The sequence below is a fragment of the Arachis stenosperma genome, chromosome 4, assembly GCF_014773155.1.
Source record: "Arachis stenosperma cultivar V10309 chromosome 4, arast.V10309.gnm1.PFL2, whole genome shotgun sequence".
Lineage (NCBI taxonomy): Eukaryota > Viridiplantae > Streptophyta > Magnoliopsida > Fabales > Fabaceae > Arachis > Arachis stenosperma.
This window is the reverse complement of record NC_080380.1, coordinates 60,978,164-60,986,912: the sequence shown is the minus strand read 5'-3', so window position 1 is coordinate 60,986,912 and position 8,749 is coordinate 60,978,164. Positions and strand designations below refer to the sequence as shown.

General features: G+C 41.0%; 1 non-coding gene across 1 annotated transcript; it reads right to left on the bottom strand.

Annotated features, from left to right (window-relative positions):
* Nucleotides 1-6,380: 6,380 nt before the first annotated feature.
* LOC130978523 (small nucleolar RNA R71) lies at nucleotides 6,381-6,488 on the bottom strand. The gene has a single exon (XR_009086149.1). It is a non-coding gene; the product is annotated as a small nucleolar RNA R71 (small nucleolar RNA).
* Nucleotides 6,489-8,749: the final 2,261 nt, after the last annotated feature.

The window sequence follows — 8,749 nt, the reverse complement described above, 5'->3', positions numbered from 1 at the left end:
ATGAGCGCATGACACAGCCAGCGCACACATTGGCGCGCAGCTTGGACGCACGGGCAGGGAGGCAAGGCGCACCAAAGCAACATTGCCCTGCCCTCCACAAGGGCAGGGCAGCATCCTGAAGGTCTCTCCCACACTTGGCACGCGACATGCTTCCTCACACAACTTTCCTGCTCTGCCCTCCACAAGAGCAGGGCAGCCTCTTGGGAGCAACATATGGGCCAAAATCAACCAAAATTCAATTTAATTCAATTCCTCACCAAATTGAATCAAGGCCAACCAAACCCATTTCTCCTCAAATCCAAAGCAAGCTAAGCCCACATCATCACTCAAAGGCACAAGAACAAGCTAGAATTAGGATTTTCATTTAATTTGTTTTTCATTTCAATTTCATTTTATTTTGTAAAGCCTATATAAGGCATCATTTCCATCTTTGTAAAGGAGAGCTGAATTAGAAAGGTAAGCTCCACTAGGGAGCATTAGGATTTGAGAGTTCTCTCCTTTAGTTTTTTTTTCTGTCTTAAATCTGGGATTGAGAGTGAAGGAATTCTGTTTCCCTCTTGGTCTAAGATTTCTCTTGTTATTCTTCTGCAAAATTTCAGTGAATTAAGGATTTAAACCAAAACTCTCTTTACTGCTTTCATCTTCTTTCCTTCTGCAATTGTTCTTGGTTGGATCAAGGAAGGAATTGAGATCTAGACTTGTTTTCTAGTCTCTTTGATTTCCTGAGATCTTCAATCTCATTTGGCAATTAAACTGAATTTAATTTCTGTTTGCTTCTTCAAGCAATTCTGCTTTCTATTTAAGATTTGTTGCAAGTTACTCTTCTGCTTGATTGCTCCTTACATTCTCTTGTTGAATTTTAATTCCCAGCACCCAAGTCCTTTTACTTTTCATGCAATTTAATTCTTATGCAATTGTTCCAAGTTCTGCTTGCTGCTTGCTTTAATCTCCTTGTTCCCATTCCCCTATATATTTACTGTAATTTACATTTCTTGTCATTTAAGTTTCTGCAATTTACATTGCTTGCTCTTTAAGCTTCTTGCCTATTTACATTCTGCAATTTAAGTTCACTGCTATTTACATTCTGCTGCAACAATTCTCACTCACCAATGTTAGCTTGACTAAACTAATCACCCACTAAAGTTGCTTGATCCATCAATCCCTGTGGGATTGACCTCACTCTTGTGAGTTATTACTACTTGATGAAACCCGGTACACTTGCCGGTGAGTTATGTGTGTTGGAAATTCGTTTTTCCGCAAAAACACCATCAGTAGGATCGCCCTAAGATTCTTAGTTTCTTGGGAAAGATGTCATTACTCTACCAAATAGACCTAACAAGACATACTATTATGCAAATGGTGTCAAAGAATAAAAAACTAATCATGCACCCTATCCTAATCAACAAAAGAGATTAAAAATTTATTTGGGTGTTACCTATGGAGATCGGTCGACCTACCTCCCCACACTTAAAACTTAGCACGGTTCTCCGTGCAATACATGATGCGCAATGGGTGATCAGAATATCCATCATCTCCATCATTGCCGCTGTCTTCACTTGATGTTGTGGTAGATGTGGAGATATCCGGTTCCTCCATAGGTGGGGTGACAACACTTAGAAGCTTTTTCACATAAGCATACCGACGTTGGTTGCGCCATTCATAACGATCCACCTTCTTGTGAAGATCCTCAATGCGTTGGTGGGAAGATTTTGGTGGTGCAGATGAAGTAGCGGGAATGCTTGCGGGAATCGCCATGCCAAGATCCTCGGTGCTCGCCGAGGGCATGAGATATTTCCCAGTTGGAACAACATCACCATCAACTGGGATTATAGCCCTCCGATCCCTGGTTTCACGGGGAACACTGGCGGCCGTAACTAACTCGGTCACCAAAGCGGGGAAGGGTAGGTTAACCTTAGCATGAATACGCCCCATGGCTTGTCAGATGATAGATGGGATGTTGATCGGCCTCTCGGTGAGTACGCACCAAACCAATAAGGCAAGCTCAGTGGTGATGAATGACCCATGGGTGCTAGGAAGAACATAGTGGGCTAAGATTTGGGCCCATGCACCAGCCTCTTGAGTGAGAAAACGTGCATCAATGCCTTTGGGCCTCGGTCTCATTCTCCCTTGAATCCAAAATGATTCGGGTATGGCAATGACCCAGAGAACGGCATTCCAATCAAACCCATATTCACAACGTGCCGATAAGACCTCTTGGTAGGCATCAATTCCATCCGCTAATGGCCCGGTTTTAATCACTCCTTGAATGGCTTCCTAACGGGAACTTGCTTTCTACGCATGAAAGCCGATGCAAGAAAAGCCGAGTGGTAGTTGGAGTAAAACTCCACCACCCAGGATAGGTTGGCCTCCTTTGGTTGTCTCATGAGGAACCTTCGTTGCCTTCGCTCGATGCGGGGCATCATGTATGGAACAACATGAGCTGGAGGGGTAAGAAGTGGCTCTGCATGATAGTTTCTTTCAATAATCATGGGGTTGACAAGCCCGCAGTATCGGTTGGGGAACTTGTTTGGGTCTCTTGGAGGGTTATCCTTCTCTAGTGCATCAATATTGGCGATCCTTCTTGGCTTCTTGAGGAGGGGCTTGGCTTTGGGTGCTTGGTGCGCCGCATTGGCGGACCCTTGAGGTGCCCTCTTAGTGGCTGGCACCTTTCCCTTATCCTTCTTGATCACCATTGATGAGGGATAATTTATATGCTTTTTGGCATTGTTTTTAGTATGTTTTTAGTATGTTTTAGTTAGTTTTTATTATGTTTTTAGTTAAAATTCACTTTTCTGGACTTTACTATGAGTTTGTGTGTTTTTCTGTGATTTCAGGTATTTTCTGGCTGAAATTGAGGGACCTGAGCAAAAATATGATTCAGAGGCTCAAAAGGACTGCAGATGCTGTTGGATTCTGACCTCCCTGCACTCGAAGTGATTTTATGGAGCTACAGAAGCCCAATTGGAGCACTCTCAACTGCGTTGGAAAGTAGACATCCTGGGCTTTCCGACAATGTATAATAGTCCATACTTTGCCCGAGATTTGATGGCCCAAATTGGCGTTCCAAATCAGCTCAAAACTGCCCAGCGTTAAACGCCGGAACTGGCACAAGAATGGGAGTTAAACACCCAAACTGGCACAAAAGCTGGCGTTTAACTCCAAGAAAAGTCTCTACACATGAAAGCTTCAATGCTCAGCCCAAGCACACATCAAGTGGGCCCGAAAGTAAATTTTTATGTCATTTACTCATCTTTGTAAATCCTAAGCTACTAGTTCTCTACAAATAGGACCTTTTACTATTGTATTCTTATCTGGGTAGCTATCTTGGAGAGTTTTATGCTATCATAGATCACGTTTTGGGGGCTGGCCTCACGGCCATGCCTAGACCTTATTCTTATGTATTTTCCATGGTGGAGTTTCTACACACCATAGATTAAGGTGTGGAGCTCTGCTGTACCTCGAGTATTAATGCAATTACTATTGTTTTTCTATTCAATTCTACTTATTCTTGTTCTAAGATATCAGTTGTTCCTCAACTTGATGAATGTGATGATCCGTGACACTCATCATCATTCTCACCTATGAACGTGTGCCTGACAACCACCTCCATTCTACCTTAGATTGAGTGGATATCTCTTGGATCACTTAATTGGAATCTTCGTGGTATAAGCTAGAATTGATGGCGGCATTCAAGAGAATCCGGAAGGTCTAAACCTTGTCCGTGGTATTCTGAGTAGGATTCAAGGATTGAATGACTGTGACGAGCTTCAAACTCGCGATTGTGGGGTGTTAGTGACAAACGCAAAAGAATCACTGGATTCTATTACGACATGATCGAGAACCGACAGCTGAATAGCCGTGCAGTGACAGAGCGCGTTGAACATTTTCACTGAGAGGATGGGAGGTAGCCATTGACAACGGTGAAACCCTACATACAGCTTGCCATGGAAAGGAGTAAGAAGGATTGGATGAAGACAATAGGAAAGCAGAGAGACGGAAGGGACAAAGCATCTCCATACGCTTATCTGAAATTCTCACCAATGAATTACATAAGTATCTCTATCTTTATTTTATGCTTTATTCATAAATCATCCATAACCATTTGAATTTGCCTAACTGAGATTTACAAGATGACCATAGCTTGCTTCATACGAACAATCTCCGTGGGATCGACCCTTACTCGCGTAAGGTTTATTACTTGGACGACCCAGTGCACTTGCTGGTTAGTTGTGCGAAGTTGTGATAAAGAGTTGAGATTGCAATTGAGCGTACCATGTTGATGGTGCCATTGATGATCACAATTTCGTGCACCAAGTTTTTGGCGCCGTTACCGGGGATTGTTCGAGTTTGGACAACTGACGGTTCATCTTGTTGCTTAGATTAGGTATTTTTCTTCAGAATTTTTAAGAATGAATTCTAGTGTTTCAAGGTGATGTTCTTATCATCACCAAAGCTGATTGATTCTGATCAATTTAGCTATTGAATGTAATGTCCTACTGAAGCTTGGCTAGCCATGTCTAATTTCTTTAGACTAAAGCTTTAGACTAACATTGCATGATTCCTGGAATTCTTATTGAAAATTTTGAATCTCTTTATTTTCTTTTCCAGATGATTTTTGAAAAAAAACCAAAAAAATTACAAAATCATAAAAACCAAAAATATTGTATGTTTCTTGTTGAGTCTAGTGTCTCATTTTAAGTTTGGTGTCAATTGCATGTTTTTTTTCTTCTTGCATTTTTCGAATTCATTCATGTGTCTTCATTGATCTTCAAGTTGTTCTTGATGATTTCCTTGCTCTGATCTTTAAATTCTCTTGTCTTGAGTGTTTTGTTGTGTCTCATATGCATTCTCAATTTGTTAGTGTCAGTAGTATACAAACTTCTAAGTTTGGTGTCTTGCATGCATTGTTATTTGATTTTAGTTGCATTTTGATTATTCCTCATCATTGAAAATCCAAAAAAATTTTAATTTGTGTATTTTCAAGTCAATAATACAGAGAATTGAAGATTCAGAACATACAGCAGAGGAATTACACAGAAAAAGGCTGGGCGTTCAAAACGCCCAGTGAGGAAGGAAAACTGGCGTTTAAACGCCAGCCAGGGTGCCTGGCTGGGCGTTTAACGCCCAAAAGGGTAGTGTTTTGGGCGTTAAACGCCAGAATGGATACCATTCTGGGCGTTTAACGCCAGGATGGCACCAGAGGGAAGATTTTGTTTTTAACTCAATTTTTTTTTAAGTTTTCATAATTTCTCAAAATCAAATCTTTTTCAAATCATATCTTTTCAATCATATCTTTTCAAAATCAATTTCTTTCTTTTTCAAAGATACTTGCTAACAATTAGTGATTTGATTCAACATTTCAAGTATGTTGCCTTTTCTGTTGAGAAAGGTTTAATGTTTGAATCATATCTTTCCTTGTCAGCCAAGTCATTAATTTTCAAAATCAAATCTTTTTAAATTGTTTTTCAAATCATATCTTCTTAATCACATCTTTTTCAAAATAGTTTTCAATCATATCTTTTTGATTTCTAATTTCAAAATCTTTTTCAAAAATCACTTGATTTCTTTTCCACTCTTAGTTTTCGAAAATCAATTAGTATTTTTCAAAATGTTTTTAAAATCTTTTTAATTTATTTTCGAAAATTTCTTCCCCTCTTCTCACATCCTTCTATTTATGGACTAACACTCCTCCTTAATGCACAATTTGAACTCCATCTTTCTTGATAAGTTCGAATTCTTCTACCTCTTCCTTCTATTTTTCTATTCCTCTGACACCTCAAGGAATCTCTATACTGTGACATAGAGGATTCCATATTTTCTTTTTCTCTTCTCTTTCATATGAGCAGGAGCAAAGACAAAAGCATTCTTGTTGAGGCTAACCCTGAACCTGAAAGGACCTTGAAGCGAAAGCTAAGAGAAGCTAAGGCACAACTCTCTGTAGAGGACCTAACCGAAATCTTCAAAGAAGAAGAACCCATGGCAGCCGAAAATAACAACAATGCCAACAATGCAAGGAAGGTGTTGGGTGACTTTACTGCACCTACTCCCGACTTCTATGGGAGAAGCATCTCTATCCCTGCCATTGGAGCAAACAACTTTGAGCTTAAGCCTCAATTAGTTTCTCTAATGTAACAGAATTGCAAGTTCCATGGACTTCCATTGGAAGATCGTCATCAGTTTTAGCTGAATTCTTGCAAATCTGTGACACTGTCAAGACTAATGGGGTTGACCCTGAGGTCTACAGACTTATGCTATTCCCTTTTGCTGTAAGAGACAGAGCTAGGATATGGTTGGACTCACAACCTAAAGAAAGCCTAAACTCTTGGGAAAAGCTAGTCAATGCCTTCTTGGCAAAGTTCTTTCCACCTCAAAAATTGAGTAAGCTTAGAGTGGAAGTCCAAACCTTCAGACAGAAGGAAGGTGAATCCCTCTATGAAGCTTGGGAAAGATACAAACAATTAATCAGAAAGTGTCCTTCTGATATGCTTTCTGAATAGAGCATCATAGGTATCTTCTATGATGGTCTGTCTGAACTGTCCAAGATGTCATTGGATAGCTCTGCTGGAGGATCTCTTCATCTGAAGAAGATGCCTGTAGAAGCTCAAGAACTCATTGAAATGGTTGCAAATAACCAATTCATGTATACTTCTGAAAGGAATCCTGTGAACAATGGGACGAATCAGAAGAAAGGAGTTCTTGAGATTGATACTCTGAATGACATATTGGCTCAGAACAAAATATTGACTCAGCAAGTCAATATGATTTCTCAAAGTCTGTCTAGAATGCAAGCTGCACTAGGCAGTACTAAGGACGCTTCATCTGAAGAAGAAGCTTATGATCCTGAGAACCCTTCAATAGAAGAGGTGAATTACATGGGAGAACCCTATGGAAACACCTATAATTCTTCATGGAGAAATCATCCAAATCTCTCATGGATGGATCAACAGAGACCTCAACAAGGTTTCAACAACAATAATGGTGGAAGAAACAGGTTTAGCAATGGCAAGCCTTTTCCATCATCTTCTCAGCAACAGACAGAGAATTCTAAGCAGAGCCACTCTGACTTAGCAACCATGGTCTCTGATCTAATCAAAACCACTCAAAGTTTCATAACTGAAACAAGGTCCTCCATTAGGAATTTGGAGGCACAAGTGGGACAGCTGAGCAAGAAAATTACTGAACTCCCTCCTAGTACTCTTCCAAGCAATACAGAAGAGAATCCAAAAGGAGAGTGTAAGGCCATCAACATGGCCGAACTTAGAGAGGAGGAAGAGCCAGTGATCGCCACTGAGGAAGACCTCAATGGACGTCCACTGGCCTCCAATGAGTTCCCTAATGAGGAACCATGGGAATCTGAGGCTCATAATGAGACCATAGAGATTCCATTGGATTTACTTCTGCCATTCATGAGGATGAAGATGTCACTGAAGAGCAATTTGCCAAGAACCTTGGAGCAATCATGAAGCTAAATGACAAGTTATTTGGTAACGAGACTTGGGAGAACGAACCTCCTTTACTCACCAAAGAACTGGATGACTTGACTAGGCAGAGATTACCTCAAAAAGAGACAGGATCTTGGGAAGTTTTCAATACCTTGTACCATAGGCACCATGACCTTTGAGAAGGCTTTGTGTGACCTAAGGTCAAGCATAAACCTCATGCCTCTCTCTGTAATGGAGATGCTAGAGATCTTTGAGGTGCAAACTGCAAGAATCTCACTAGAGATGGCAGATAATTCAAGAAAACAAGCTTATGGACATGTAGAGGATGTTTTGGTGAAAGTTGAAGACCATTACATCCCTGCTAATTTCATAGTCCTAGAGACTGGGAAGTGCATGGATGAATCCATCATCCTTGGCAGACCCTTCCTAGCCACAGCAAAGGCTGTGATTAATGTTGACAGAGGAGAATTGATCATTCAAGTGAATGAAGAATCCCTTGTGCTTAAGGCTCAAGGATATCCCTCTGTTACCATGGAGAGGAAGCATGAAGAGCTTCTCTCAAAACAGAGCTAAACAGAGCCCTCACAGTCAAACTCTAAGTTTGGTGTTGGGAGGCCACAACCAATTTCTAAGTTTGGTGTTGAACCCCCACATTCAAACTCTAAGTTTGGTGTTGGGAGGTTCCAATATTGCTCTGAGTATCTGTGAGGCTCCATGAGAGCCCATTGTCAGGCTATTGACATTAAAGAAGCGCTTGTTGGGAGGCAACCCAATGTTATATTTATCTATTTTCTTTTGTTATTTTATGTTTTCTGTAGGTTGATGATCATGGAAAGTCACAAAATCAATTGAAAAAGCAAAAACAGAATGAAAAATAGAAAGAAAAATAGCACACCCTGGAGGAAAACCTTGCTGGCGTTTAAACACCAATAAGGGCAGCAAATGGGCGTTTAACGCCCAGTCTGGCACCATTCTAGGCATTTAACGCCAGAAAGGGGCACCAGACTGGCGTTAAACGCCAGGAAAGGGCAAGAAGCTGGCGTTAAATGCTAGAAATGGGCACCAGTCCGGCGTTTAACGCCAGAATTGGCATAAAGAACATTTTTGCTCGCCACTTGGTGCAAGGATGAATTTTCCTTGACACCTCAGGATCTGTGGACCCCACAGGATCCCCACTTACCCCCCACTCTCTCTCTTCTTCACCCATTCACCAATCACCTCAACACCTCTTCCCCAAAAACCCCTCACCTATCAAGTCCCACTATTCTCTTCACCACTCACACCATCCTTCATAAAATCCCACCTAC